The following is a 12,073-nucleotide window of genomic DNA, read 5'->3' as shown; positions in this document are numbered from 1 at the left end:
TGGAGGTTCTGCCCTCCCTTCTTTGATAGACTACATTACGGAAATGATATTTTAAAATATTTGTTCAAACTGCATCTCTTCCCTTATGAGAAATATGGCTCTATTTTCAAACAATAGATGGTTAAAGGAGATTTAGCAAAGAAAGAAGAAAACGATATTCCACACATACCTATCCCCTGCACAAAAGAATCATTTTGCAGATGAGATGTTCTAGTTAGTAGACTGTGAAGTGACACATGTTAACAGGTATAACATTTCTATTTGTGGGTGCTCTTATCTTAATAAAGATAGGGAGGGAGCATGGTGATGTTCTGTAGAGCTACTTAACAGTAAATTCCAACTACAAGTTAGATTCAAAACTTAGGAAGTGTCAAGAACTCTGTTCTTTAGGGATTTGCCTTTATACCAGAGTACTTCAAAAAGTTCATGGAAGATGAAATTAAGAGACTGGTAGTGGCATGATGATTAAGGCACTGGACTCCCACGTGACTGGTCATGGTTCATGTTCCAGATCTAGCAGCTTGCTTTCTCCCTTTCTTGTCAAATCAAAACAAATCAGATTAAATAATTATTCTAAAAAAAAGAGAAAGATGCGATTTAAAGTATGAGTTGGGGGGCAAAAAATGGAAATCAAAGCATAGTTTTTTTTTGTAATACCCACTTTCCATGAATTTTTGGAAGACTCCTCATATAATGCCAATATCTGTAAATCACTGAGCTCTACTGAGGCAACGAGGGTATTGTATATGTAAGACTGTTGACCTGAACATACTGACGAAGTTCTTGACCCTTAAATAACGAAACGGAGTCCCTGCTCTCCCCATCACCATCTGCACCCAGCTACAGCCTGGCGGTAGCAGACACACAGGGTATGAAGTCTCCGGTTTTCAATTCAAGCACATGTTCAAGACTAAATCCCCATGAGTTTTAAGTAAAACTCTGCATTTGGGAAATAAATGTTAAAGTGATGAAGAAATGATACCACAGATTGTCTTTAATTCAAAGAAAAATAAAAAAGAAGACACAAAAATCAAACAGCATTCCTACACACTTACCTCTTTGACCTGTAACAACAGCATCTCTGATGACCCACATTTTGTTATAACAAACTGGAATAAGTTTATTATTTAAGACCTTTGGAAAAAAATTTATATTCCTAAATTCAAAAACATTACGTCTGGGTAGCGTCGACATCGTTCTCTTGTTTGTTTTTAAATGAAAAAGAAGGGAATAAAAATCTTACTGTGGAGGAAAAAAGGCATCGCCTTTTAGACCTTTTTTGGGATATAAACTTTTGCCAGCCCAATGAGCATTCATTGACTATTTCCCTGAAAGTTAAGAACAAAAGATAGAAAAGAAGCAAAAACTTTCTTACAACCCTTAAACAAGTAAACAAAGTTTTCATCCAGGATTGACTAAATTTATCAAGACTTACTTTTTAAAAGCATCATGACCCAAGGGTATTCAATTCTCAACATTTCTATAGATTCTACCACAAATGGAAGCCTGAGGGAGTGAAGTGGCCATTACCACATCCCTTCCATTTGCCCCTCAGGATTTCTGGCTTCCTTACCTTCTGACTTGTCTTATGCAGATGCAGACAATACTGTGTCATAAACTTCTCATCTCTGGCTCAGGTCTCAGCAGACTCTGGTCATTTTGTGAGCAGACACTGTTCCCTATTCCAGGTCAGGGTACACTATGCTAATGAGCTCTGGCAACAGTCCAATCAAAACCTAGATGGTCTGAGCTTGGGATAGGTAAGCGCCCTGGGGGAGTCAATCTTCCCAGAATGCAGCAAGGAGATGAATATTCTATACTGTGCCTCTGAACTTTCCCCTCCTTAATGTTAAGAGGACATTTTAAACTGAAATGAGCAATGAAAAGAGTTTCATGAGGAAGTACAGATTTTTCTTTTTCTTCTCGTCCTTGTTGCGTAGATTGGGCTATAGTAGGCTCATAGTAGGTTCTAATTCTCCCACTCCTTACTCTGTCTGTGAGTAAGAGAAAGAAGACAGACAGAAGCAGAGAAATGTTCTGGCGATAGAATTTCCTGAAACAAACAGTGGGTAGCCAACATCCCGTAAAGCAGAAACTCCAAAATGCTATCCTACGCCTAATAATGAGACCACCGTGAATTTTGAGTGTTTTGATATATAAAAATTAATGGGAGTTGTCCTTCTAAAAATAACAGCAGTGATCTGGGCACAGGCTAAGTCAGTTCAGTTTATCTGCTATGTTCCAGGCAGTCTGCTAGGTTTTGGAGACATAAGAGATAATTAAAGTCATTAAGAAGTTCAGTCTAGGGAACCAGCAGTTAGCGTAATGGCTATGTCGCTGGACTCCCACGTAGTCGACTGTGGTTCGCATCCCAGACCCAGTGGCTTAAAACTCACGCCGGGCGCGTGTGCATGCGTGCCCAAGATCCCTAGAGGAGAATGAAGGAGAAGGGATTGCGGTGTGACCATCCCCCCTGGGGGGTGATTTCTCGCTTTCTGTCTCTCTGTCTCTGTCTGTCTGGCAAGCGCACGAGCCCTATAGCGAAAACCTCTCCAAAAAAAAAAAAAGGTGCAGTCTAGGGACCAGCAGACGGTGTAATGGTTATGTCACTGGACCTCCATATAGTCGACCATGGTTCGAGTCCCAGACCCCATGGCTTAAAACCCATGCCAGGTATGTGTGCGTGAGTGCCCAAGACCCTGAGATGAGAATGGAGAAGAGATTGTGGCGTGGCCCTCTCTCCTGGGGAATGATTTCTCGCTTTCTGTCTCTCTGTCTCTTTGGCAAGTATACATGCCCTATAGCAAAAAATGTCTCCAAAAAAAAAGAGAAAAAGAGAAGTTCAGTCTAGTAGAAAAGATAAACAGAGATATTAAATACGTCCACTGTCTTCTGATGCATGGAATAAAGGCAGCCTAAAACCAATGTCGAGAAGGAAGTTACTAAGCTGGAGGGAGGAGAATAAGGGAAAATGTCTTTCACCATGTTCCCACTCAGCCTCTTAAAGGACACGTAGATATTTATGTAGGTGCCAAGGAATGGAAGAGGATGTTTTAGATGGCAGTATCTGGACAATGTTTCTAGGGATTCGTAACTGTCAGGAAGTTCTAGATGGTCAGAAATGAGCATCTCAGGGGTGAACCTGAGAAGGAAGGAATGAGCAGGCCAGAGCTAAAATGCTTAAAATCCTGTAGTGGTGCTCTCTTTCCTGCCCAACACACACTGAAAAGGCAGAATCCATGTGCATCTGAGGTGGGCCTAGCCCTGCCCCTTTAACCGGAAAGTCTCTGCCCTAAACCTCTCCTTCTGGTCCAATACTCAGTGAAAAGCCAGATAGGAAGTAACGTATAATCCATCAGATGACCGGAAACCACTGCAGAGACACAAGAAATATGGGAAATCAAGAAAATATCTCTCCCCCAAGGGGAAATAACAGCCCTTCACCAACCACAGACAATGGAACTTGTGGAAATGTCAGATAAAGAATTTAGAATATTCATAGTGACAAAGCTAACATAGATGCAAGAGAAGAGAGGCAGAGAGCTCCAGAGAATGCAGGAGAAAAGAGACAATGAGTCCCAGGAGGTGAGGAAGTTCTTCCATGAGAAATACACACCATAAAGAAGAATCAAATGGAAATGTTAGAGATAAAGGCTGTAATACAGGAAATCAAAATCTCCCCTGAAGGTATTAAAAGCAGATTAGATCATGCAGAAGATTGAATCTCAGATGCTGAAGATAGAACCTCTGACCTAGAAAAATCCACCAAAAAGACTGAGAAAATAACCCAAAAAATGAGAATAATATACAAGTAATACTAGATACCATTAGATGTCCAAACATCCGGATAATGGGTATCCCAGAAGGTAAAGAAATTAATCAGGACATCGGTAATCTATTCCATGAAATTCTGGACAAAAACTTTCCAAACCTAGAGAGGCATTCAAATATCTAGACCCAAGAAATACAAAAGACCCCATGTAGAATCAATCCAAGAAGATCTTCTCCAAGGACATCATAGCCAGATTGACCAAAACCACAGAGACAAGATACTAAAATTGGAAAGAGAAAAACATCAAGTTACTTTCAAAGAATAGCCCATCAGGCTAACATCGGACCTCTCATCAGAAACAATGCAAGCGAGGAAAGAATGGGAAAATATATTCAGTGTTAAGTGAAGAACAATTTCAACCAAAAATACTATACCCAGCAAGATTATCCTTCATATGGGAAGAAAAGATAAAAAAAATTCTCAGATAAACAAAACCTGAAAGAACGTACCAACACCAGATCAGCTCTTCGAGAAGTTCTGAAGGGAGTACTGTATCAGGAAAACTAAAGACAGACAAATAAGAGAACAAAAAATGACCAAGAAAAAGGCCAACTTAATGATAGAGACAAATTCTGAAATATCAATAACAATGTTGAATGTTAACAGAAAGGTCAGGCCACAGTAACACTGCAAATTCAACAAAAGAGAGATTACTTGAGACTGAACTGGTGAAATAGAATCCTGTGTATGCCTTTCTAAAACATTACTGATTTTCTTCCATGCTTTGTCTTCCAGATTTAAGGATTTTTTGAGCAATTTCTCAAAAAAAGATTTTTTTTAATTGAAAAAGATTTTTTTTAATTGAAACGTAAACTTTTCTCCCTTCTTGATTCCTTTGCAATTGGAAAATATTTGTGAGTATTCTTATTTTGTGGCAGAATGGCTATTAGCATAAGTTCAATAATACAATATTATCTGTTGCCTTGCATCAGAAATTGAATTCTTTTTTAAAAGAATTATTTAATTTAATTTTATTTATTGTCATTATTTTGTTTTTGAAATTGACCTAGAGAGAGACAGAGAGAGAGAGAGAAGGAAAGTTAGAAAGAAAGCTGCCAGATCCAGGACTCAAACCATGGTCACCTGTGTGGAAGTCTAGCCATCTTAACAACTATGCCATCTGCTGGCTCCCAGAAATTGAATTTTTATGGAGCCTTGTGCAAATAACAGATCAAATTGAGATTAACCCTTTTTTTTAAAAAATAAGTTAGTTTATACCTCTCTTTAGTAAAAGGGGGATGAAAAGAGAAAGAAAAAATGTTTCAGAAAAAAATAACAGTGCACTTGTCACTAGATTCTAGCTTTGTCCGTACTTTTAGTTTAAGATCTTTTGTAAATCAATAAAATGTGGTTGGAAAAGTGTTTAGTATGGAAGGGAGAGAGGGGAAAGGGGAAGGAAAAACTGGTAAAAGTATGCGTAATTGACAAAAAATAAGAAGCTATTTGCTGATGATACTGTATATAGTAATATCTTGGTCTTGACTGACATACATGGTATTTGTGTTGGAAAAAGAAATGTATACTGCAAAAACGTGATTAAATGTAAATAAATTTTAAAATAATAAAATAATAAATTAAATTTTTAAAAAATCCTGTAGTCGTGGAACTAGCTGGTAGCATAGTGATTAAGGCATTGGTTTCACACATGGTTGATGTGGTTTGAGATCCAGACCCCGTGGCTTAAAACACACTGGGCATGTGTGTGCGTGTGCACCCAAAATCCTGAGAGGAGAATGGAGGAGAAGGGCTCCCGGTGTAGCCACCCCCCACCCCCTGGTAGGTGATTTCTTGCTTTCAGACTCTGTCTCTCTGGTGAGCACATACGCCTTATGGCAAAAATCTCTTAAAAAAAAATCCTGCAGTTGTGTTAGGCAGCCCAGAGGAGGCTTTGGCGATGGCGAGACTTCTCACTAGTCTGTCAGTTCATAAACAAACTTGTCTTCTGCTCGCAGTTTAAGACTTTGCACAATTTTCTTGCATTTTTCCTAACCAATCTTGGTCTTTTCTCTGTAATCCCTCCTTTGATCAGGAGGATCTTTCTTCATCCCTCAAAGACATTGTATCAGGACAAAGCCTCACACTCTGGCAACTGACAAAACAGAAACACCTACAGGGTTCAGCTCCAGTGTCAAAAGGACAAAAGGAGAGCTAGAGCTAAGAGTTAATAAACTCATAACTAGCGTGCCTGTCATTACTCACTTGCTTATGTCTGCCCTTTAGAATATCTTTTCCCATGCCTGTATCTAAACTCCTTCCATCTTATTTTTAATTGCCAGAGGGCACTTGCACTTACCAAAGAGAGAAAGAGGGAGGGAGAACGCACCCCCATGGGGCATGATTATACTAGAATGCCTTCTCCTGCATTCCTCCTTCCCGTTGGGATTTGGGGCCTGTAAGCACACATGTCCGACATGTTTTTCAAGCTGCCAGGCCCAGGGCTTGAACTGCATAGTTGGCTCTGTGGGATCCAACTCTCTAACCACTATAGTTTGCCCTTAAACAATATCTGCCTTTCAGGAGCCCCAAAGTGCCACCTCCTTATGAGACTGTCTCACACTGATCTAGGACACGTGATTTCTCATTTCTGTGTGTTTCAGAACTCTCTTTTTTTGGTAAGTTATTTATTTGTTTATTCCATGAGAGAGGGAGACAGAGACAGAGACAGAAATGGAGAAAGATACAGACTGGAACCTCTAATGGGATCTTCTGCCATCATCTTCCCCTAACCTGAACCCAGCATGGCGCCACACATGCCAACCAGTATACAGAGAGGCCTTGGTTCCTGAACCCAGGATCTTCTCCTGTGGGCCCAGCATTTTGGAGAACTGTGTTACTGCTGTGCCACAGAACTGATCTGACCCCTTGAACTCTTTTTCTTTTTTTTTTTTTAAAGAATTATTGAATTTGGGACCAGCAGTTGGTGTAATGGCTATGTCACTGGACTCCCATGTAGTCGACCGCGGTTTGCGTCCGGGACCTGGTGGCTTAAAACTCACACCGGGTGCATGTGCGTGCATGCCCAAAATCCCGAGAGGAGAACGGAGGAGAAGAGATCGCGGTGTGGCCATCCCCCCTGGGGGGGTAATTTCTTTCTGTCTGTCTGTCTGTCTCTCTCTGTCTGTCTGGCGAGAGCACGCACCCTATAGCAAAAAAACCTCTCCCCCCCAAAAAAAAAGAATTATTGAATTTAATTTTATTTACCCATTTATTTATTTATTTTAAATTTGACCAGAGAGGAACAGAATGAGAGAGGGAGAGAGAGGGAGGGAAAGTGAGAAAGCAAGCTGCCAGATCTGGGACTCGAATCATGGTCAGCCATGTGGGAGTCCAGCATCCCTAACCACCACGCTACCTGCCAGTCCCTGGCCCCTTGAGCCCTTAACTCTGAATTATATGCTGTTATATATCATTTAGCACTAACTTCAAAAAAAAAAAAGTCACATTCTCATCTCCCCGAGATCTTCACTGTTAACATTTTGGTCACATCCTTTTAGGCTTTTGTTTTTCCCCTACATACGTAACCAGGCATGGCTTTGCATTGCTGGAGTCCTGTTGCACGTGCTACTGCATCTTCACCGTGCATCAGTGTTAGTGCTAGGCTGCTCGCTCCTTCTCGGCAAATTGGTGTCTTCCATTTTCCTTCTTCTCAAAGAAGGACTTTCCGGATTCCCGACTATGGCATCAGAGCCATCCTTCTTCCAAGAACTAACCCAACTTAGATGCTGGAGGGAACTGAAGAGTTCAACTTCCACAATGAGTGAGCTCTGACATTATATCTTGGACGGATAACTACGCTTTTACTTTCTTAAGGTTAAGGTCTCAACTTATTACTGAAATTCTCTTACTTATGTCTCTGTTGTTGTTATTAATAACAACAATATATATCACAACAATATATATCACAAACACAATGTGGCATTCTACAAAGTAGGTGGTATTCTTACTGTGCCTCTTTTACAGAGGAGGAAATCAAGGCTCTGAGAAATAACATTACACAAGCATGAAGTGGAAGAGCTGGGGGGTATCAGAGACACACCTGTTGACCACGGTTCCGCATGAGGTACCCAGTGCTGCTCCGTGTCTCAGCTCGTACACACGCAGGGTTCCACGTCACTCCTTTCAGGCTCTGCCTCCTCCCCAGAGATAAGAACCCTGCCTGAGGCCAAATGGCTAGAGGCCCTATTGCTTGGGACTGACCTTAACCATTGATGTTCCCATTTCTCAATCCCTCTGCTCTTACATTCCCTGTCACTCTGGGGTCCAGCTATTAAGATCATGCTGATTTCTTTCATCAGTAGCAGTGCCTTAGGCGTTTTAGACGGGATCATTCCCCTTTGTGTAGGACCATCAGTGCCCAAACACTAGATACCAGCCACATCCCAGGGACACTGTAAACCATAACCTGTCCCCTTCATCTTTCCAGATGTTCGGAGAGGGCCAGGGGGAGAGTAGCATTGTGTTGCCTCTGTTCTGGATGGCCATGGCAGACCCTTAATGGGACAGATTTGCCTAGACTATCCCCTGTGGTTTCTAAGTCATAACCTCCAGACCTTACCCTCCTTGCTAGACAAACTTCTTTCCCAACTACAGCTCTGACTCTGCTCCCAGTATCTGCCTCATCACTGGCTGTCCCAGCCCTGGCTGTGCCCACTTGCCCAGTCACTCTACTGTAGACTTCCTTCACACCTATCTTATGGCAGGCATTATTCCAAACATTTAATCCTCACAACCACCTCATGAAATACGAAGTTAAAACTCACACCACGAGTGTGTGTGTGCATGCCCAAAATCTCGAGAGGAGAATGGAGAAGGGATTGTGGCATGGCCATTGCCCCTGGGGGTTGATTTCTCTCTTTCTGTCTCTCTGTCTCTGTCTCTTCAGAGAGCGCACATGCCCTATAGCAAAAATCTCTCTTAAAAATAAAAAAGAAAAGAAATTAGTGGAAGGAAACTGAGGCAAAGACAGGTTGAGGACCTTGATCTTTACAAGATCACTAAGTAATCAAGCTCTTGACATCAACCAACTGACATTGACCAAAGGAGAAGTATCAACTAGGGAAGAATGATGTTAATAGTAGTTTCCTAGGGCCCGCAGGTAGCATGGTGGGTAAGGTGCTGGACTCTCACGTGGCCAACTGCAGTTTGAGTTCTGGACCGGGCAGCTTGCTTTCTCACTTTCTCTCTCATCTCTCTCTAGTGAGCTTGTGTGGCCTGTAGCACATTTTAAAAAGATAATAATAAAAAATTAAATTATATTAAATTAAATTAATCTTAAAAAAAAAAAGTCATTTCCTGAGGCCAGATAGTGGTGTGGCAGTAATGCAGCCAGACCCCCTTGCCTTGGAGAGGTCCTGGGTTTGCACCCTTGGGTCTCCCTGTCCATTTTGGCTGTGTGCCCTTGACTTAGGCTAGCGTGGGGTGGGTCGTGGCATAAAAACTCTGTTAGGAATGCACCTTTCTTTCTCTGTCTTGCTTTCTGTTTCTTTCATTCAGGGAAGAAGTAAATAAATAAACTTAAAAAAAAAATCCTTTCCTCTATGGTGAAGAGTAAATCTATCTGATATTTGGATCCCCTCTATTATTAACATTCTCCTGCCTCTTTATCTCACCATTTTTTAGGAAATTGCTTTTCCCCCAAGGCTACCCACTAAAATTTTTTGTTGCACCTGGAATGGGACTCTGCCTGACCTCCTCAGCCTTTCCCTGGAATTTTCCAAGTTAGAGGTAGAGGAGCTGCTCTTTCATCTCAGATACCAGGTTGTCAGCCTGACCCTGTCATCTCTGCTGCTGGGTGACAGAATCTGAGAGCCGGAGCCAACAAGGAGAGAGATGGACAGAAGGAGGAAAGGAGGGCTACCCTGACATTGTTCAGCCTTGGTCCTCTCCTCCCCAGCTAAATGAGCCACCAGATTACCCTTTACGCTTCCACTCTGCAATGGGGGTCTCCAACGTACACATAATAGAGATCTACCTCCGCAGTCCCATCCGCCAAGTCCAGATAAGCCTGAATGGAGCCCACACTTCAAAACAAATGACTCTCCTTCTTGTTTAAGCTTCTAAACATAGGTGTCCAAAGTGACTTGCCTGGCAGCCCTTAACATCAGGGAGTTCTTCATGACACCCTGACTGAATGAACGTATAAGGCTCAGAGAACAGTCGTCGGCCCCATAAGACACTTACCAGATAAGCCCTGCTGAAACAGGCAGTCTAGGTGCCACTCAGAGATCGCCGCTCCGTGCTGTGTAAAACTGAACTCGGGGTTGTTCCTTTGGGTTTCTCAAGTTGTAATCCATCCGTGGCTCTCGTGTAGAGTGTTTCCAAGCTCTGCATTGTATAATTTGGTTCTAAAGATCAAACTGCATCATCCTCAATTGGATTCTGGACCATAACTGTCCTGGGAAGTAAGAAGCTGGCCTAGAGTTCTCTGTCTATATCTCTGGGCAGAAGAGACAGACTTGGCTGTTGAAAGCCCTCATTGGCTACCATGCAGGAAAAAGGCCCTAGAAACCATGGGTACTCTTTGGAAAATATTACGAAATTTAAAAATTTTAATTATAAGAGTTGAGAAACTATGACTAACCTGTATATGTAATATTAAAATCACCACCATGAACCTAAGCATCAACCCCTAAAAATGGAAAAAATAAAAAAACAAGTTCTCAAATTCATCCTGGTAAATTGTTTCTAACTTTGTATAAATACTCTGCTGTCTTCCTGTTTTAGCACTAAAAGACAAGAGATGGGATATCCTACAGGTTAATAGAAATATGGTGAAAATCAGAACTGAGAAAATGATTCCATTTCTTAAATAATTTTGCCAATTGGGAAATGAACACCAAATTTCTTTCTTTTCTTTCTTTAAATTTTTTGCTATAGGGTATGTGCAATCTCTAGAGAGAGAAAGAAAGGAGAGTGCTGAGAAATCACCCTGCAGCAGGGCTGGCTACACCACAATCCTTTCTCCTTCCTTCTCTTGGGATTTTGGGCATGCAGGCACAAGTACCTGGTGTGTTTTTCAAGCACCAGATCCGAGACTCAAACCACACAGTTGTCCATGTGGGATCCAGCTGCCTTAACCTCAATGCCACCTGTTGTCCCAATACCAATTTTTTCCTTATTATTTATTTTTACTTAATTTTATTTATCATTATTATCTTTTTTAAATTTTGCTATAGGACATGTGAGCTCACCAGAGAAAGAGAGAGAAAGCAAGTGGCCAGGTCTGGGACTCAGATCATGGTCGACCATGTGGAAGTCCAGCACCTTAATCACCGTGCCACCTGCTTGCCCCCAGTTTATTTTTAGAGAATCATTTTTGTTTAACTTTATTTATGCATTTTTAAAGTTGATCTGAGAAGGACAGAGTGAGAGCAAGACAGAGAGAAGGAAAGTGAGAAGGCAAGCTGCCAGGTCCAGGGCTTGAACCGTATGTGAGAAACTGTGGGTACTCTCCTTGTTTAGGCCTCCAAACATAGGTATCCAGAGTGACTTGCCAGACAGCCCTTAACATCAGTGTCCTTAACCACCGCGCCACCTGGCAGCTCCCCCAATTTTTTTAAAAGAACCTTTTGAACTTTAATTAATTAATTAATTAATTAATTTAATTTGACCAGAGAGGGACAGAGTGAGAGAAAGAGAGAGGAAAAGTGAGAAAGTAAGCCGTCAGGTCCAAGGCTTGAACTGCAGTGGGTCATGTGGGAGTCCAGTACCCTTAACCACCACACCACCTGCCAGTCCCCAAATATTTTAAAGTTTAGGAAACATAGGCAATGGCCCAGTAGTCTGGTAGTTAATGGAGTCAGATCACACATGGCCAACAAAGCAGTTCAAATCCTACTACCTGCAATTTGAAAAACACGCTGGCTGGGGACAGCAGGTGACGTGATTGGGGCACTGGCCTCCCACAGGCTGACCAGGGTTTAAGTCCTGGACCTGGCAGCTTACTTTCTCACTTTCCCTCTTGGTAAGCACATGTGCCCTCTAGCTCATTTAAAAATAATAACAATAATGATAAATAAAATTAGATAAATAATTCTTTTTAAAACAATTATTCATTTTATTTTTATTATTATTATTACTATTATTCAGTTTGACTAGAGAGAGAGAGAGAGAAAGGTAGAGTGAGAAAGCAGGCCACCAGGTCTGAGACTTGAACCACAGTCAGCTATGTGGGAGTCCAGCTCCTTAACCAACATGCCACCTGCCAGCTAATAAATAATTCTTAAAAGAAACACACTGGGC

This window comes from Tupaia chinensis, unplaced genomic scaffold (assembly GCF_000334495.1).
Source record: "Tupaia chinensis unplaced genomic scaffold, TupChi_1.0 Scaffold144010_1, whole genome shotgun sequence".
In the NCBI taxonomy this organism is placed as follows: domain Eukaryota; kingdom Metazoa; phylum Chordata; class Mammalia; order Scandentia; family Tupaiidae; genus Tupaia; species Tupaia belangeri.
Note: the sequence above shows the minus strand (reverse complement) of the source record.